This window comes from Saimiri boliviensis, chromosome 4 (genome assembly GCF_048565385.1).
Source record: "Saimiri boliviensis isolate mSaiBol1 chromosome 4, mSaiBol1.pri, whole genome shotgun sequence".
In the NCBI taxonomy this organism is placed as follows: domain Eukaryota; kingdom Metazoa; phylum Chordata; class Mammalia; order Primates; family Cebidae; genus Saimiri; species Saimiri boliviensis.
The window spans coordinates 134,889,754-134,910,721 of NC_133452.1; the positions used below are offsets into that span (position 1 = coordinate 134,889,754).

The following is a 20,968-nucleotide window of genomic DNA, read 5'->3' on the forward strand; positions in this document are numbered from 1 at the left end:
TTGATGGGTGCTATGTTTGCTTTCTTGTCTTGGCTATGGTGAATAATGCTGCCGTGAATACGGATATGCAATGTTTTTATTTTTCACATGCTCTCTCATTTTGGTGGAATTAATATTTAGTAGCTACTTCTGACAGCACATGTTTAAAGTATGTTCGCATGTTTCCATCTGTCCATTGTTGTTTTAATTCTCTCCTGGAAGAGGATAGAAATGTATGAAGGTGCTGTTTGGCACAGCATTTAATGGTGAAGAAAGGGACAGTGTAACTGATCAGTGCTGGGTCTCAGCACCTGCAATTTCAGAACTACTGTGAACAAAAAGAATTTTTTAAAAATGTTGCCCAAAAAGGGGGAGTCATCCCTAAATATGGTGGCCCTGGGACAGCTGGCCTCCCTGCCAGACTTCTTCCATGGGGGTCCTTTCTGCAGTGACTGTTGTTTCTTCCCATTTCACTCTGACCCGTGTCCTGACCCAAGAGACAAAGCGTGTCTGCAGCTGTGCCCACACTTGCAGTGTGCCAGTACATTATAAACACTAGCTCAGTGGTACCAGTACATTATAAACAATGGCTGATTATGGATTATTTTATTATTTATTAAGTGTGTATTTAGATTTCACTATACTGACCACACAATAAACCAGGACCTGGTGACCCTAGCAATCCCATCCTCCTTCTTGTGTCAAAAAGCACCATCCAGGGAGGTCAGGAGGAGACAGTTTTCACTAGAGTTGAATAAGGGAGGGCCAGATGGGCTGGGCAGGAGGATTTTTCCCTGGAACCTGTGCCTTGAGCTCTGACATCCTTCTCCCCACCTTCAAGTGCAGCCCCAGCGGCCACCTCCTGGGAGCAGAAGCAGTGCAGCGGCGCCACCTGGTGGTCACTGCTCTTCCTTTCCCAGATCGGCCACAGCCCTGAAATCCACCTGTCCCTCTTCTGCGCCTGGGATTTCTTCACTGGACACGAGCGTGGGTCAACTTTCCTTTAAAGCAGAACACGCATGAGATTATATCATGTTAGAAAAGGAATGGTGTCATCTCCACCTCTGCAGAGATGCCTGTCCCTGTGTTCAGGGGACGGACCAAGCTTCACTTCCATGCAGAGAGGAGGCTCTGGTTGTAACTGCTGGTGGAGAGGTGAGGAGCTGCTCCCTCTATGCTAATAACCAAAACCTGCAGACTGGGGCCAGGCTTCCCCTCAGATGTGTTCTGTTAGTTTCATCCAGGCCTCAAGGAATAAACCGTGGACGTTGCCTCCATCGACGTGGATCTGGATGCACACTCAGAAATGAGGGAGCCCTGCAAGGGGTCCTTTGGCTGCCAGTTGTTCTGGGTGGTTAGTGTCCAGAGAGGAGGATGGGGAGGAGGCTTTGTGCAGAACAGGAACATACCCTGTAACTTATTTTATTCTGCATTAACCTTTTTGTCATAAAATAAAACACAGGTAACATAAAAGGAAAATGTCTTAAAATGATGACCTTTAATCAAAGGTCATCTTGCCATCAGAGAGAGAGAGAGACAGAGAGAGACAGAGAGAGAGAGAGAGAGAGAGAGAGAGACAGAGAGACAGAGAGAAATTTGTCAGCTGACCTAGAAGCCCCATCAATTGCCCCAGTTCAATAATAAACTCTTCCCTTTTTCAAATAAAAATCAATCACATCCTGACTTTTATGGTCATCACCTCTTTGTTCTAGTTTATATTTTCTTCATCCAAAATTATAGTTTTGGTTTACTTTTAAAAATATGTTTTTTGTTCTCACTATAGGTTTCTCCTTGAAATTTATATTGTATTGTAAGGTTTCCTATTGTTTGCCTTTCATGGATTGCACACCAAGATGTGATTTACTATGTATCTCTATTACCTGTATTTTCTATAAATTCATAGTTTGGTATCGAGGTTTGAGTATGATCAGGTTTTTTTCTTTTAGTATTGTTCGTACTGCAGAAGGAAAATAAATCTTGAGTCACCATACTCACTAAGCTAAGAGGGAAAGTCAGGCAGGGAACTGCTTAGGGCAAACCTGCCTCCCACTCTATTCAAAGTCACCCCTCTGCTCACCGAGATAAAAGAATGTCTCATTGCTTTCTTTGGAGAAGCTAATCAGAAACTCAGAAGAATGCAACCATTTGTCTCTTATCTACCTGTGACCTGGAAGCCCCTCCTTGCTTAGAGTTTCCTGCCTTTCTGGAATGAATCAATGTTCATCTTACACATGATGATCAATGTCTCACATCTCCCTAAAATGTATAAAACCAAGTTGTGCTCTGACCACCTTGGGCACATTTCATGAGGACCTCCTGAGGCTGTGTCATGGGCATGTATCCTCAACCTTGGCAAAATAAACTTTCTAAATTAACAAATCTGTCTCAGATTTTTGGGATTCACAGTGCTGTATTATATTTTTCATTAACGAGAATCATTTAATACTGGTTATTTCTTTTCTTCTGATGTTGTCATTGCTGTTCAGTGGTGAAATCTGTAAGTTGATTGTGGATTGCAAAAGGGTTGCAGTCTTAGTCTTTCATTTATTTTCATGTATTAGCTGAATAATTTCTAGCATAAGAGATTTACCCTTGTCTATGATTTGTCTATTCCATATACCTTTGTGTTTTGAGAGACTAAACCAAGCATTCACTCACTCATGACCCAAGAATTACACTCTTGGTTATATACCTATAGAAATGCATGCACTTATGTGCCATAATATGTGAAAGTATTATTTATAGCAGCATAGTTTGTAAAATCTGGACATAACACGTTTGTCAACAGTAGAGAGACAGGAAGAGTGAGCTATTTGTGAAGTGGAGCACCTGACCGCCATGGGAGTGAATAGGCTACGGCCACACACAGCAAGACCAGAGACATGAGGGTGACTGTATTCAAAACGGACACATCCCATCTGTAGTGTTAGAAGTGAAGACAGTGGCTGCTCTAGCATCAGGGAGGGTGATTTATGATTAAGTAAAACCGAAGGGTGTTTTCTGGAGGCTGGAAATGCTGTACCTTGGTGTACGTGTTGTCTACTCAACTATGGCCTGTCCACCTTTCTGCATGCATGCTGTCCTTCATTCCAGTATGCATTTCTGAGGTTTTCAAATAATTCTTTCTAAGCTAACATAGAATCTCTCTCACTGGAAGTCCTTAGAAATGCTGCATGGAACAAATCAGTGCAATTATTAAAAATCCCAGGAAATAAATGACTGTGACTCCGTGTAAAGAGGAGAACCTGCACCAAGAGCAGTCGGCTTGGGAGCTGAAACCGGAACAGCCTTGGTAATGGCTGCTGAGTCAGGTACTAGGAATCAAAACCCAAACAGGCGCACGGCAGGTGGAGGGTGGGAAGTGATGCCCCTGTGGTGCATAAGTGAGTGACTCATGGGTTGGCTTGCCAGTCGGGAACTCAGGAAAAATAAAGATGAAAAATTGGGGGTAGGATAGACAGATGTATACAGGCCTCTTGCTATGGGCAGAGCGTGTGATGATAGCGGATCATGTGGATGCCCAACAGAGGGACTCCAAGGGGCTCCCTGTAATTGGGTGAGCGAGATGGCTTGATGGGTGGTGTCATCTCAGCTGCACAGGGCTTGCTCATAGAGTCCCGGCACAAAGTGGCCGCGGTGGCTGAGACGGACACTGCGTGGGCAGCAGCTGAGCCGTCACTCACCAAGGCTGACTAGGCAGCTGTGACTGTTGAGAACCCAGCCTGCTAAAAGCAGCTGTTCACAGAACAGAGAAATAAAACAGGCGATGTTAATTAAGAACAAGACAGTGTTAGACAAATATACCACTGCAGATAGAGCAGAGATTGAAACAGCCTTGAAACTGAAAAAAAATATGTCAACAGAAAGATTTGTTACAAGTAAAGAAGTTAAAAGAGTTGAAATATTCCATTTCCATTCAAACATATCCAGTTTTATAAGTACGCTCATGTATCAAATATATACTAGGCTTATATAAAATATGTGAGATATATAGGAAAGCATACCAAGCAACTCAAATTATATTAAGCATCAATAACATTGATTCTAGAGCCAATTAGAAAATCAACAAGGAAATACTGTTATAGGAAAAGACTTTTATGTAATTATGTGTGAAAATACCAAGAAAAATAGTAGACTCTACCTGTGTGCAATGAACAGACTATGTTGACCAAGATATGTATCCTAAGAAGGCAATAATATACAAACTTTAAATGTTTAATGCATTTTACCACTTAAACAATTAAAAAACAGAAACGGTCATATTTTAGTAGATGAAAAATTACTACAAAAGAAACTCAACATTTCATCTGACACACATTTCTTCAGTCATCTCTATTTATAAGAATTCACGTGATCAGATTGGGCTCACCTAGAAAATCCAAGACGATCCATGCTAAAGGTCCATGCTCTTAGTCATATCAGCAAATCTCTTTTGTGTGTAAGGTAACATATGTACAGGTTATGAACCTTAGGGCTTAGACACATTGTGAAGCCATTATTTTGGATTTCACAATGTGTATCGTGATCAAATGAGATTTAACATTACTCTAGTCAAATTCCTACACATCAAAAAGTGAGTAAATGTGTGAGGCATTCCATAAATAGGTCTGGGTAAAGATGAAGCAGGTGTATACACAACACAGTGAATACAGAGATCCACATTTACTCACACTGCACTGGAACTTCAGCTGTTAAAGAGAAACAGAGATCTTAGAAGTAGCCAGAGAAGAAATACGGATCATCTAAGAAGCAACTGGATTAACATGTAACTGATTTTTCCCTGTCAGCCACAGCAGCCAGAAGAGACATACTCATCACAGAGCTGAGAGAAAGCCAGTGTCAAACTAGAAATTTGTGGCTGGAAAATCCATCTTTCAGGAATAAGAATACAATAAAACATCATCACATAAACGAAACTGCTGAACGATCTCTGAAAAGTCCACTCTAAAAATATTTACAAAGACAGAGAAATATATAAGAAAGAGACAAGGCTGGGTGCAGTGGCTCATGCCTGTAATCCCAGAACTTTGGGATGCCAAGGCAGGTGGATCACAAGGTCAGGAGTTTGAGGCCATCCTGGCCAGCATGGTGAAAACCCATCTCTACTAAAAGTACAAAAATTAGCCGAGCATGGTAGTGTGCATCTGCAATCCTAGCTACTCAGGAGGTTGAGGTAAGAGACTCTCTTGAACCCTGGAGGCAGAGGTTGCAGTGAGCAGAGATGGCACCATTGCACTCCAGTCTGGGTAACAGAGCCAGACTCTGTCAAAAAAAAAAAGAAAAAAGAAAAAAGAAAAAACAAAGAAAGAAAGCAAGCAGAATTTCTTACAATCATTGGTATGTGTAAGTCAGTACAGTCATTATAAAATATAATGTAGCATTCAAAGGAAAAAGTAACGTAATATAAAATATTTTAATATGTTGTGCTGTAATTTCCTTACCCATCTTCCAACCCTCCACCTGTGCCATCTATGAGGTCCGATGAAGTTTGATTCTTTTTTCTGAGATCAATTCCATAGAGTACAGCACCAAGAATAAGTTAGGTGCTTGGAGAATTTTGCCATGTGAATAACTTTTCTGATCAGGAATTGTGATACATAAGCACAATTCAAAAGTGGCTGAGAAGTGACACCGCAAGGACATGGTGGCATAAGAACTCCAAGGACACCCTCCACGGCGGCAATGTGCTTGTGGAAACCCCAGTATAAAAAAATCTCCATGAGAGCTGTGATTGGATTCAGTGTTGATATATATTTTTCAATTGTGATAAAACATACATACCATATAATTTACCTTCTAACCATTTTTTCAGTGTACAATTTGGTGGCATTAAGCACATTTACAGTGTTGTGTAACCACCACCAAAATTCATTTCCGGAACATTTTCATCATCCCAACCAGAGACCGTTCCCAGTAAACCATAACTGCCCATCCTCCCTACCCCAACCCCTGGTAACCTCTATTCTACTTTCTGTTTCTATGAATTTGCTTATTCTAGCTACCTCATATAAGTAAAATATCACATTTGTTTTTTATTTCTAGGTTATTTCACTTATAGTGTTTTCAAGGTTCATCCATTCAGAACTTTATTTCCTTTTAAGGCTGAGTAATATTCCACGCGCATATGCACCAGGGGTTGTTCATCCTCTGATGGACACTCTGTTGCTTCCACCTTTTGGCTGTTGGGAACAGTGCTGCTATGGGCCTGAGGGTGCAAATGTCTGTGTGAGTTCCTGCTTTCAGTTCTTTTGGGTATATGCCCACAAGTGAAGTTGTCGGCTCATATAGTAATTCTATTTTGACTTTCTTGATGGACCACTGTACTGTTTCCATAGTGGCTGCACCACTGTTCACTCTCACCGGCAGTGCACAAGTGTTCCAATTTCTCCACATCTTCACCAACACTTGGCCTAGTGAAGCTTAGCATACTTTTATGTCCTTATTGGCATTCCTATGATTGGCACATATTTCCTCCTATTCTGTGCATTTACTTTTGACTCTCTTCATAGTATCCTTTGATGCAAAAAAAGTTTTAAATTTTGATGCAGTCTAATTTGTCATTTTTCTTATATTACTTGTGCTTTTGATCACCAGCCAAGAAACCACTACCAATTCTTACGTCCATGAGACTTTCCTCAGTATTTTCTCAAGGGTTTACAGGCTCAACTCTTAACGTTAGTTCTTTGAGTCATGCTGACTTAATTTTTGGAAAGGGTGTAATGGGAGGGTGTGAATTTTGTGCATCATCATTCTTCTGCATGGGGATATCCAGGTCTCCAGCACCATTTGTTGGTGCACCATGTGTTGAGTGGGGCTGACACGTTTGTAAGATGCAGTGAGCACTAACACATGGGAGCACATGCACCTATTTACCTGTCTTTCCTCCACAGTTGTTCTGAGAAGGCTTTCACTGGCAAATCCAAAAGAAATGAATATACATGACTTCTTATAAAAACAAATTCAAGTAAAATTATTATTATTATTATTATTTTTTTTAGAAGAGGAAGAAAGAGAAAGAGGAAGAAGGAGAGAGGATGGGGGTATTGCTTTATTGCCCGGGCTAGAATGCAGTCTAAATATGGGTATGCCTATAATTGTCCTTAATAATGGGGACATGAAAGAAAATGAGGGAAGAGAATAGCAAACAAGGAGCCAACCAAGATTTCTTTTAAACTTCTAAGTTGATATGATGTGGTACTGATAAGAGTGTATATTTTGTATGTTTAAAGTGCAAAGTTCTATAAATGTTAATTACATTTACTTGTTCCAGATCTGAGTTCAAGTCCTGAATATCGTTGTTAATTTTCTGTCTCATTGATCTGTCTAATATTAATGTTGAAGTCTCCCACTATTATTATGTGGGAGTCTAAGTCTCTTTATAAGTCTTGTATGTCTGCGTATTCCTGTATTGGGTGCGTATATATTTAGGATCTTTAGCTCTTCTTGTTGTTGCATTGATCCTTTTATCATTATATAATGTCCTTCTTTGCTTCTTTTGATCTTTGTTGCTTAATTGTAACTTCTGCTTTTTATTTATTTATTTTAGCGCTCTGTTTGGTTGGTAAATCTTTCTCCATCCCTTGTTTGGAATCTTTGTGTATCCTCGAATGTGAGATGGATCTGGATGCAGCATACTGATGGGTTTTAGTTTTTTATTCAAATTGCCTGTCTTTGGATTGGGGAATTTAGTCAATTTAAATTTGGAATTAATAATAATATATGTGAGTTTAATACTGCCATTAGCTGGCTATTTTGTCCATTAGTTGATGTAAATTCTTCATTATATTGATGCTCTTTTTGATAATTTTTTTAGAAAGGCTGATACTGTTTGTTCCTTTCATATGTGTAGTGGTTCTTTCAGAAGCTCTTGTAAAGCAGGCCTGGTGGTGATGAAATCTCTGAGTGCTTGCTTATTCACAAAAAACTTTATTTTTCCTTCACATGTGAAGCTTAGTTTGGCTGGATGTGAAATTCTGGGTTGAAAGTTCTTTTCTTTAAGGATGTTGAATATTGGCCCCCACTCTCTTCTGGCTTGTAGGGTTTCTGCTGAGAGATCTGCTATAAGTCTGATAGGCTTCCCTTTGTGGGTAACCTGACCTTTCTCTCTGGCTGCCCTTAGTATTTTCTCCTTCATTTCAACCCTGGTGAATCTGACGATTATGTGCCTTGGAGTTGCTCTTCTTGAGGAATATCTCTGTGGTGTTCTCTGTATTACCTGGAGTTGAATATTATCCTGCCTTACTAGGCTGGGAAAATTTTCCTGAATAATGTCCTGAAGTGTATTTTCCAGCTTGGATTCACTCTCTTCGTCACATTCAGGTACACCGATCAAGCGTAGATTAGGTCTTTTCACATAGTCCCATATTTCTTGGAGACTTTGCTCATTCCTTTGTATCCTTTTTTCTCTAATCTTGTCTTCTTGTTTTATTTCATTGAGTTGGTCTTCGACCTCTGATATCCTTTCTTCTGCTTGATCAATTCGGCTGTTAAAACTTGTGCATACTTCACGAAGTTCTCCTATTGTGTTTTTCAGCTCCATCAATTCACTTATATTCCTCTCTAAATTGTGTATTCTTGTTAACATTTCATCAAATCTTTTTTCAAAGTTCTTAGTTGCTTTAGATTGGGTTAAAACAAGTTCTTTTAATTCACAGAAGTTTCTCATTATCCATATTTTGAAGCCTGCTTCTGTAATTGGAACACACTCGTTCTCCATCAAGCCTTGTTTCGTTGCTGATGAGGAACTGTGATCCCCCGCTGAGGGAGAGGCGTTCTGATCTTGGGCATTCTCAGCCTTTTTTGGCCGTTTTCCTCCCTTCGTTATAAATTTATCCATCTGTGGTCTTTGAATTCACCGTCTTTGTAATTAGGTTTCTGAGTGGACGTCCAACTTACTGATTCTCAGCGCCGAAATCTGAGCAACCCACTGCACCGACCAAATCAGCGGCGGTAAGATTGATGGTGCTTTTCCGACTCTGCACCAAGAACCGTCGCTCCAAGGCACCGGCAAAACCGCCTCGCAGGTCACAAGAGTCGCGCTGGCGACCCGTGGGGCTCCTCCGCTGGGAATCTCCTGGTGCGTGAGCAACAAGAATTCATGTGAAGGTGTGGCGTCCTCTCATTCTTTGCGCTTTCACTGGGAGCTACAATCCCGAGCTGTTAGTGATCAGCCATCTTGGATCTCTCGCCCAAATTCAAGTAAAATTATAAATTTTAAAATGTTAAGACTGGAGCAAGACTGGAACATCACCGGACAAGCTGAAACATAGGCTGAAATGAAGGGTTTATGTTTCCCTTGCTACAAATTCTGAAGGTCCGCAATCTCTTAGGCTCATTACATAAGAGAGCCACAGGGGTGGGTGATAACTCACATAACCAGTCCCTGGATTCTGCTTCACAAACAAGTTCAAATTCTCTTCTTCCACGGAGCATATAAATTAACTGAGAGAAGTTGAATGTGAAGTTGACATCTACAAAGTCGAAGAATGAGTAGTAAGTGGCAACATCAGGAATCCAAGGAGATTCTGTCTTTTTACACAGAAATGTTCTCACTCTGCACTGCAGAATGGAGACGGTCCCTTCAGGGGAACTTCATGTAAAACGCTATATAGTGTAGGAGTTTCTGCTGCAGCCCTAAATGGAATTGCAGCCCTTCTCTCTAACTACAGTTATTACAAAATTGTATAGCTTCAGTGATTTCACCTGGGACAAGATTTTCCTTTTTTGATACTGTTTGCTTTGAGCTGCTGCCTGGGGCTTAGAGAAGTGACATGAATATTTTGCCAAAATGGTATTTCTTTGCTGAAATTTGAAATCCATGAACACTCTGCTTTCCTGCTGTATCCCCAGAACAGCTTGAGTACCTTGCACTTCTTTTCAGAACTTCACTAGAAGTGGTAGAAAATTTCGAGTTAGGGCGTCCCTCAAGCTCTACCCTTTCTTTAATTCAGAGGATCACAAGCTGTTGAGGGAAGAGTGGTGTCTTGGGTCCCTTCTGGTCTGATTTATATTAATATTCAATGTCCTGTAAGGAAGTCACATGTGCACGTAACATCACTTCTGCACGCAGTGTCATGGGACAGTGGGTTCCTGGGCCCCAGGTTAAGAGCCTAAGCACTACAGGCACAGAGCTAGAGCTCTGGGAAGGGAGGGATGGCTGGGATGGAACCTGGTCTTGTCCTTTAGTCCTGGGGCCTTTTCACTCCTCACATGGTGGGTGGTGGGCGTCTGACAGGTGACAATGTTGATGGAGTTGAAGAAGAAAACTGGAAGGGACTGGGGGAAGCAGGATTGGAGAAATAATTAAGATGGACATTATGTTTTCTGAGTGTAAGTCATGGCTTAAAACCTGGAGAGCCTGAAGGAGTATCCCGCTACCCAAACCTGTTTTTCCCTTTTCCCGCAAGCCTTGTTTAGCCACAGACCCCATGCCAACACCAGAGGGCACCCACAGACCGTGAAGGCACCGCACAGCTGGGATTGTTTGTGGTGATGGGCTCCTGGGTCCCTGACTTAACCAGGGAGCCAAGACCCTGCAGCCAGGGGGCCTGGATTCGACCTGCAGCTCTGGTCCTACTGACACTTTCTCTCCTGGTGCCTCAGTTTCTTCATCTATGAAATGGTGAGGACATTACAGCACTTACCTCTGGGGTGAGTTTCTCAACAGCAGCACTATGAACAATTTGGGACAGAGAGTCCCTTGTGGAGTGGGCTGTCCTGTGCATTGTGGGAGGTTTGCCAGGAGCACCCCACTCACCGCATCACACCAATCCCCATATGACAACCAAAATATCCCAGGATTTTGAGGTCTCCTTTGGGTCTGGAAGCTGCACTTAGTCAGGCACTTTCCCACCTGACACTTCATCTCATCTATGACATGGTCTGTGGGCCTTATGCTTTGGTCCGCATAAGGCCACTTTAAAAGGATTCTGTCCATCTTTTAAACAAATCCATTTACTTCCTTTATCTCTGCATTCAGTTATTCCTTGCACACTCTTTGTTTAGTATATCATGAAATGTATCAGTTCCAATTCTAGTAGCAATTCATGACACCTGCTATGACCTCAGTAGAGCTCTGATTCCTTTAGCACAGGGAATGTGTTCTCGATTGTGCTTTGGATGATGAAAATCGATTTATTTTACTATACTTGTTTGAGATGTTGCTCCTCATCTGTCAAATGTAAATGTGGACATGGCTTGAACAACTGAGTGGTTTAATTTCTTCATTCCCCTGATATTTGTTGTATTCTTACTGCAAGTCAAATACATGGCATGACATTGCTTCCTTGATTGCACCACATCAGATGAGAAAATTAGACACTATAGCCAGCTGTGGGGGCACACACCTGTAGTCCTAGCTACTTGGAGGGCTGAGGCAGGAGGACTGTGTGAGCCCAGGAGTTTGAGGTGACAGTGAGGTATGATATCACCAATGCATTTCTGCCTGAGCAACAGACCCTGTCTCTGAAAAAAAGTAAAGACATTGTGAGCTGTCTACATGGACTCTGTGTCTCACAAGATCCATGTCCTGTAATTTTTCTAAATGGTATGTCTGTGTGGTTTTCATGAATGTGTGTCTGGTATTTCTTTTTTGTTGTTGTTTTTTTTTTGTTTGTTTGTTTGTTTGTTTTTGAGACGGAGTTCCGCTCTTGTTACCCAGGCTGGAGTACAATGGCGAGATCTCGGCTCACCGCAACCTCCGCCTCCTGGGTTGAGGCAATTCTCCTGCCTCAGCCTCCTGAGTAGCTGGGATTACAGGCACGTGCCACCATGCCCAGCTAATTTTTTGTACTTTTAGTAGAGACGGGGTTTCACCATGTTGACCAGGATGGTCTCGATCTCTTGACCTCGTGATCCACCCGCCTCGGGCTCCCAAAGTGCTGGGATTACAGACTTGAGCCACCGTGCCCGGCCTTCTTTTCTATCTTTTACTTTCAGCTTTTCTGTACCTTCTACTGAAATTATGACTTCTGTAAACAGCCTACAGCTATTTATGTATTGACTTATTTTTCCCCCTCTGCACTATTTGTCTTGTCATTGGAGTGTGTGAGTTCATTATGTTTAATGTCATTTTTTTACCTCATTGGGTTTAAGTCTGTACATTGTTATTTGCTGCCTTCTAATACTATGTCTTTGTGGTTCAACTATTTTTCTTCTGTTGCCATCTTTAGATGAATAAAATGGTTGCATTATTGTAGTCTTTTGAATAAGTGTTCTAGTTACAACTTCTCATTATTTATTTATCTGAGAAAGCACAATAATCCGTGACTTATTATAAATGACAGCAGACCATAACTTCCCTGACTTTCACCTACCTCTGCAGACAGCCCAGGGAGAATCAGTGCTCTGGCTCTGAGACACAGGGGGTGGAAGCAGGAGAGTAACTGGATGGTGAAGCTGTAGCTGCAGAGGCATCCGGGCCCCTCACCTGCACTCCTCGTAGATGTCTCCTCCACTGAACGCCTGCCATGCCCTCTCCTCCGTATGCTCCTGCCAGAGTCTCCCCGTCTCCACTGACAGCAGGTCCGCCCTTCTACTCACTCAGTCCAACACTGTGGGTGTCCTTGATTCTTCTTTCTCACATCACAGTACAATCCATTAGCAAGTGCTTCAGATTCATCCAGAATTCCATCACTTCTCCCCATTTCCCTTGCTCACATCCCAGGGCAGATAACTGATGTCTCCATCCCAAAATACTGCTCTCCCTCCCCAGCATTTCCCTACTGCCTCCCTTGTCCCCCACCTCTGAATTCTGTTCTCAGCACAGCAGCCAGAGAGAAGCTTTCAAAGGATAAGTCCCACCATGTCCCACTTTTCAAAACTGTCTTCCAACTCTCCATGTCATTCATAGCAAAGGTCAAAACCCTCCCCACACCTTCCAGGCCTCCCTGCTCTGGCCACACCTCTGACCTCATTTCAGTTTCTCTCTGTCCATCGCTTCTGGCTTCTTCCTCCTTCCAGGAACACAGACACTTTCCTGCCCTAATGCATCTGCACTGAAGGTTCCTGCCTGAAAAGAGCTTTCCCAGTCATCCTTGGGGACAGCTCCTCACATCCCTCAAATCTTCACTCAAAGGTCACATTTGCAACAAGACCCATGCTGACCACCCAGCACAGCAGCCACCTCCCTGTCCCCACAGCCCACACTCTGGATCACCTGCCCCACAGCACTTGAGACCTTCTAACTCAAGCATTTTCTGCTCTTACTCTGCTTATGCTATATTATCTGCCTACAGAGGTGTCCAATCTTTTGGCTTCCCTGGACCACATGGGAAGAATTGTCTTGAGCCACACATAAAATACACTAATGACAGCTGATGAGCAGAAAAAAAATCAAAAAAAGAAAAGAAAAGGAACATGCATAAATTTTATGATATCTGCCACCACAGACAAGCAAAAACAGCCTCACATTCTAAGCTGTCTTGGGCCACATGTAGCTGTGAGCTGCAGGTTGGACAAGCTTGCATCTTGGATGTATACACCAGAAGGCTGGAAATTTTTCTAGTTTTACTTTAATGATGTTTTATAAATGTGAAAAGTCATATACCTAGCAAACAACAAATGTCAGTTGAATGAATGATCACTGTAGGGCACCTCCTTATTCTAAAGGTAATATCTTTATTAATGTAGCCTCAGGCCAAATCCTATTTTGTGGCAGCTACAGAACAACATCATCTCACACTGACATCAGTGCTGCCAGAGCTTTTCTCCCCAGGGCTGCATGTGTGCCCTCCCTCCCTCCCTCCCTCCCTCCCTCCTCCCACACCAACCCTCCTGCACGCTGCAGCACACAACCATATTTTTCTCTTCAGGAAAGATAACCCTAGGCTTATGGCTCCAATTTTCCAACCACATATAATCTAAGTTAGACTCTGCTTTATAAATCCGTGAGTTTGGATTGGAGGCAGCATTACGACTACTACAATTCAGGCAGGAAGAGAGTAGGAGAGAGAGCAGAAGGAGTTCCAACAGAAAGTTATCTACAATGAGAAACTACGGGAGCCCTCCTCTCTGCAAGTTTCAGAATCTGCTTTTAGAAGGTTGGGGAAAAGATGGAAAATATAGTCCCAGAAGAGACCTGGAAGGAGGACGAAAGGAACAGGGGACTGAAAATGTGTCTCCTGATGCCACAAGAACTTTTATGTGTAGAGACCACCACAGGTGACATCCAAGTCCCTGTGATCACAGGTTGTGTTGGGACAAGCAAGGGTCTACTGAAGGGCTAAGGACAATGGAGCAACAAAGAGGACCCAGCCAAGCAGTGGCCACATAAAACCCACGGTGGCCTGAGCACCCACTGGGCACAGCCCCTTCTACTCCCTCCCCTGCAACAAATCAACACAAGAAACACGTGGACTGTGGAAAGTTCTCAGGTCTTCCATTTATTTTGTCTCTCGAATTTCAGGAATCTTCTCTTTTAATTAACCCATCAATCTCTCATAGAAATAATCTGAAGAAGTAAATTATATTCAGATTCTAATTTTAATAGGAAAGTAAGAAGTTACAGTTTAGTGCACTGTAATGTTGAGACAGAGATGAGACATCCCAGCCCCAGGTCTCTGGAACAGGAAAGGTGACCGGGGAAGGAATGCAGGTCAGCATGGGGAAGGGGTCATGGTGGACATGGGGCTGGTCTGGTCTACCCACCTCCTCACACTATACCTATAGGGATACAGACACATTCAGATGCCTTTGCAGTAAGAGAAGTCAGGGTTCTTGAAGTCATCCACGGAAGGTGTGAATAAATTTTGCCTCTCAGTCCCACACAAGGCAGCTGTCTCACACTATAAAAAATATTCATTAATAAATTTATATCAGTCACACTTTAAAAAACCCATCACAAGCTCAATACATCCAAGTCAAAGAAACCCCATAACACAGCTGTTCTCACTATTTCCCAAAACAACCCACACACATCAGCCCCCTCCCCTCCCAGGATCTCACCTTTACAAGCCGTGAGAGACACATCAGAGCTCTGGGTGCTGTCACTGCCTGGGGTAAAACAGAACCTGGTCAGAGCCTACAGGAAATGCCTCTAGAGGAGGAATTGCGGGCTGGGTGAGCTCCCCTATGGGCTCCTGACCACAATATCCCAATGATCTCGGGGAACAGACTCCTTCATACTTACTTGCAGCCTGAGACTAGCTTCCTCCTTTTTTATCTGTGGGAAGAAAATGCCCTATGAAAGGTCAGAAAGGTGGCAGGGCCATGAGATCCTAGAACCTCCTAGTCTTGGACCCCAGAGAAGTTTCCAGAAATGTGCGACTAAAGACTCAGGGAAGGATCAGGAAAAACAAGGAAAGCAGGTGTGGGTCCTGGACCAACTGCCCTCCTAAGGACTGTCCCCAGCAGGGACCTTCCCTTGGGACCTGTGACTGCTGGGATCAGGTCCCCGTCACCAAAATCATCAAGGTGATACATCTGTCCTTCATTGTCACAGGTGCTTTACACAAAAGTAAGTGCTGGCACACAGGGCCCAGGGTGGGTCGGCTCATGAGTGTGGATGATGCTTCCCAGTAACCAGGCAGGACACACTTCTACCTGGGGCTTGGAACCCTCAGTGGGACAAGAAGTTTCAGATCCCACTCTTCATGCCTTCCTCACCTGAGCTCTACCTCCTCCACATCACAGCAGCGACCACAGCTCCAGTGACTACAGCTCCAAGGTTAGCCAGGGCAGCAATGATGCCCACGATGGGGATGGTGGGCTGGGAAGATTGCTCTGGGAAAGGAGGGGAAGGTGAGGGTCCCGGACCCCCAGGACCCAGCCCTGACCCTGCTGAAAGGTTGCAGAGGGGCTGCTGCTTTCCCTAATAGACATGACACCCCATCCTCTCCTTACCCCATCTCAGAATGAGGGGCTCGGGCAGCCCCTCGTGCTGCACATGGCATGTATATCTCTGCTCCTCTCCAGAAGGCACCACCACAGCCACCCACTTCTGGAAGTTTCCATCCCCCGTGGGTCTGGTCTCTACCAGCACCGTGTCCTGGGTCTGGTCCTCCCCATCCTGCTGCCAGGTCAGTGTGATCTCCGCAGGGTAGAAGCCCAGGGCCCAGCACCTCAGGATGGCCTCATGGTCAGAGATGGGGTGGTGGGTCACATGTGTCTTGGGGGGTTCTGTAGGGAAGAGTCACAAAATTCAGGCACTTTGCACCTCTCATGGGACACCACAGAAGCTACCATGTGACCATCCTAAGAATGGACAAGACACCTCAGGTAGGGTACGGAGCACAGAACCCAGACACTAGCCTGGACACAGGCACCTGGGATAATGTCCTATTCCTTGGAAAGTTCTAGTCTCAGGGGGATCCGGGACTTCTGGTTCTGATCTGAGTGGAGGCCAAGGGACTCAGAGGAGCTGGCGTCAGACCCCCGCACACACTGAGTGTGAGGCAGAGGACAAGGCAGGAGAGGAAAAATCCTGGTGCCCTACGCTGCTGTGGGGTCACAGGGAACCCCTGATCCGTATTCCAGGGATTGACCTCCCCTCCTTTCCCTCAGAGACTGCAACCCTTAATTGCATCAGAGAACAGGGCAGGCCCTCACTGTCACTCTCTGGTACAGGATCTGGAAACCCATGAGGATTCCTCTCCCTCAGGACCGAAAGGAGGGCAATATTCTAGTGTTGGTCCCATTTTCCTCCCCTCCTTCTGCAAGGCCAGCCTGGGAGGTCTACAGGTGATCAGGGAGGTTCCCCCTGACCCCTGGTACCCGCGCGCTGCAGCGTCTCCTTCCCGTTTTCCAGGTATCTGCGGAGCCACTCCATGCATGTGCCCTCCAGGTAGGCTCTCATCCTCTCAGCCTCATTGGTCGCCTCCCACTTGCGCTGGGTGATCTGAGCCGCCGTGTCCGCGGCCGTCCAGGAGCGCAGGTCCTCGTTCAGGGCGATGTAGTCCTTGCCGTCGTAGGCGAACTGGTCATACCCGCGGAGGAGGCGCCCGTCCCGCCCCAGGTCGCAGCCGTACATCCTCTGGAGCGTGTGACACTCTGGCCCCGGCCCCGCGGTCAGCCCCGCCCACCGAGCCCCGCCCCCGCCCAACCCGCTGGGATTTTTGCCTAAACTGAAAATGAAACGAGGTAACGACGCCGGAGTTCCTCCCGGGTTAAGGGTCTGGGCGGGTCCCGCAGAATCCGGGTGGATCTTAAACCAGGAGACTCAGTGCGACCCCGGCCGTCTGTGGGGAATGTGGAGGGATCGTAACCTGCGCCCCGGGCCGGGGTCACTCACCGACCTCGCTCTGGTTGTAGTAGCCGCGCAGGGTCCGCAGGTTCACTCGGTCAGTCTGTGCGTTGGCCTTGGCTCTCCGTGTCTCCTCCTCCCAATACTCCGGCCCCTCCTGCTCCATCCACGCCGCCCGCGGCTCCATCCTCGGACTCGCAGCGTCGCTGTCGAACCGCACGAACTGCGTGTCGTCCACGTAGCCCACGGAGATGAAGCGGGGCTCCCCGCGGCCGGGCCGGGACACGGTGGTGTCGAAATACCTCAGGGAGTGGGAGCCTGGGGGCGAGGAGGGGCTGAGACCCGCCGACCCTCCTCCCGGCGCAGCTCCCCGGGTCCTGCCTCCCCGCCGGGCGGGCCCCTCGCTCCTCCCCGCAGAGACCGTTTCCCTCCCGACCCCGCACTCACCCGCCCGGGTCTCAGTCAGGGCCAGGGACCCCAAGAGTAGCAGGAGGAGAGTTCGGGGCGCCATGACCCCAGCCTCGGCGTCTGGGGAGAATCCGAATCCGGGTGGGTGACTGGGGACTTTAGAACCGGGACTGCGGCGACACTGATTGGCTTCTCTAGAAACTCGACACTCAATGGGAGTGGGAACTGGGTTGGCCTCATGAGTATCCAGGAAAAAGGACCCGACACAGGTTGGGAGGGTAAGAGAAACTGGGGACTGTAATCCCAGCACTTTGGGGGGCCGAGGCGGGTGGATCACGAGGTCGAGAGATCGAGACCATCCTGGTCAACATGGTGAAACCCCGTCTCTACTAAAAATACAAAAAATTAGCTGGGCATGGTGGCACGTGCCTGAAATCCCAGCTACTCAGGGGGCTGAGGCAGGAGAATTGCCTGAACCCAGGAGGCGGAGGTTGCGGTGAGCCGAGATCTCGCCATTGCACTCCAGCCTGGGTAACAAGAGCGAAACTCCGTCTCAAAAAAAAAAAAAGAGAGAGAGAGAGAAACTGAGGAGAGGAATCCCCAACGCTGCGCCTCCCCAATCCATACACTGCCTTCCGGACCTGAGACCCTGAGGGCCACCCCTGGGGCCCTGAGACTTCGCCCTGACTTCGCTCCTCCTGTGCCAAGCGCTCTGTCTCATTGTCTCCCTGCGTCTTGCTTGGCCCAGGAGCTGCTGAGAAACCAGAGAGAAACCCTCAGCGTGGGCCCTGTCCCTCTTCCTTCACTTTTCATCCCGTATCCCCGTCCCAGAACTGGACTCTCTGCCTCCCACTCCTTACCTGTCCCCCTGGACTCTTCTAGAAGAAACTCACTCCAGGAAGCTTGTTGCCAGAGTGTACTCGCCCTGGGAATGGAGGTGTAGAGACAGGCTTTTTTTGTGTTCTACTGTTGTTGTTCAAATCTGGAAAAATTTTGCCTGAGAGCATGAGATAGTATAGGGACCAGTTTGCTTTTGGTTTATTAACTACAGTGGGTAGCAAAATCTTGATAACTCCTTAATGATCAGGAACCTAATTGGTAAATAATGTTGACTTTAGCCCCTTGATATATAAATGTGTCTAAAAGCATTACAACAGGACTCACAAAGCTCCTGTTTCACTTTCCCAATGTATCTGTGACTCTCGCTTGTTGTATTTTAAATTTACGTTCACTCCATAGCCCTGAGTTTCTGTGTGAGTCCAGAACATCTCCTCAGTACAAAGTAGCACACTGTGTTACTGTATGTTGCAACCAGGAGCCAGTACAAACTTCATTCACCTCACAGTCGCAAGTGTTCAATGAAGTCACAATGCCCCTCGCCAGTGCTCGTGCACTGCCTGTTTTAACGAAGTGTCCACAACTAAGTGGTGTGTTTATTTTATAGGAACACTTTTTAAACCTGATTAACATAAGAAACAATTAGTTTTTAGGCAGACCTACATGAGGTATTAAAGGCCAGCCTCATAGAACACCCTGCTAGGCTCTGGAGTTGGATGTATTAAAAATCTATAAAACAATGTGTTTAAACCTGCGAATTCTGCTGCTTTCAAATTCCTTCCTCTGCTCCTTCTCCTCACCTCCTGCTTCTCCAGCCCTTCCCTCCATCTCTCTCATCCCTAAGCCCTTCCTCTCCCTTTAGTCCCCACCACCCTGTCACTCCTGAATTGTGACATTAGCACTGTCCCATTACCTGCTATGTGACTGTTCTTTCCACAGTGGTCCTGCTACTGTGAGTCAGAATGTTGTCATTTCTCCCCACAAAACAGTCCAGTGGCTACAACTCGATCTTCTGAAGCTTCTAGAATGTCAGGCACATGAATATATGAGGGCATACCTGGTTCAGTGTAGGCACTAAATTAATTTTTGTTGACTGAGTGATTGAAACATGAGTGTATTAAAATGGACCACAGAAAATTACAAAATGTAAAACACTGAGAAAGTTAAGATATTTTATTTTATGTAACTAGTGTGCACATCAATTCATCCATTTATTCCTCGAATCTGTTGAGCCTATGTATGAATTTTATGACTGGGTAACAAATTATCACAAACACTGGCTTTAAACAACATCCATTTATTGTTCATTTATTTATTTTTAGAGACCTAGAGTCCCCTCTGTCATCCAGGGTGAAGTACAGTCACATGATCATGGGTCACTGCAACCTCAAACTCCTGGGCTCCAGGGATCCTACTTCCTCAGTCTTCAGAGCATCTAGGACAGCAGGCAAGTACCACCACACCCAGCTAATTAAAAAAAAAATTGTAGATACAAGTGTCTCACTACATTATCCTGGCTGGTCTCAAACCCCTGGCTGCAAGTGATCCTCCTGTGTCAGCTCCTCAAATGTTAGGATCACAGGCGTGCACTACCATGCCTGGCCAAGCAACACCCGTTGAGCTGTTTATAGTTCCTTAGTCAGAAGTCTGGGCAAGATGTGGATGGAATCTCCATTCTGTGCTTCCCAAAGCTGTGTTTTCATTTTGAAACCTCCTTCAGGCTTATATAGAGGAGGTAGAATGCAGTTTCTGGCAGTTGTAAGACTGGAGTCCTTGTTCCTTGCTTGCTGTCAAGGTAGAAAACAGGGAGGGCTGTGCTCAATTCCTGGTGCCCACCAGCATTCTTACTTACACAGCCCCTTCATTTTCAAAGCCCACAGTGAAGGAAACCCCTCATGCTGAATCCCTCTCACACTGTGAATCTCTATGCTCAGGAAGGACCCAGTTCTTTCCCAGGCTCACCTGGTTAGTACAGTCCAATCAGAATAAACCCAGACTAAAGTCAACTAATTGAGGCCCTTAATTATGTCTGCTGAATCCCTTCACAGCAGCACCTACATTAGAGTTGGTTGAATAACTGAGGGAAGGTGAATGACCAGGAGCTGGTTGTTGGGGGCCATCATAGAATCAGCCTAGCAAGGGTTGGATCTTTCTTTTGTGTTTAATTGAGACACAGTTGGAAATAGAAGTTCAAGTAGAGCAATCATTGTGAATGGTAATAAAATACATCCTCTTCAGCCATGGAAATTCTCCTTATCTTTTATAACTAAGTTACATGTTTAATATCTTATAGTTAATTTAGGCCTGGTGTGGTGGCTTAGGGCTACAATTGTAGCACTGTGGAAAGCAGAGGAAGGCAGATTTGTTGACTCCAGAAGTTCAAAATCAGCCTGGGAAACATGGTCAAACCCCCATCTCTACAAAAAAAAAATTAGAAAATTAGCCAGGCATGGTAGTCCCTGCCTGTAGTCCCAGCTATTCAGGAGGCTGAGGTCACAGGATCCCTTGAGCCCAGGAGGTCGACACGGCAGTGCATGGTGATCATGCCACTGCACCCCAGCCTGG

At 45.4% G+C, this 20,968-nt stretch overlaps 2 pseudogenes; both read right to left on the minus strand.

Annotated features, from left to right (window-relative positions):
• The window catches only part of LOC101047682 (saoe class I histocompatibility antigen, A alpha chain-like), a 101,759-nt pseudogene extending 84,057 nt beyond the window's left edge, over nt 1-17,702 (minus strand).
• Nucleotides 1-20,968, minus strand: part of LOC141584371 (saoe class I histocompatibility antigen, A alpha chain-like) — a 173,653-nt pseudogene that overhangs the window by 109,606 nt on the left and 43,079 nt on the right.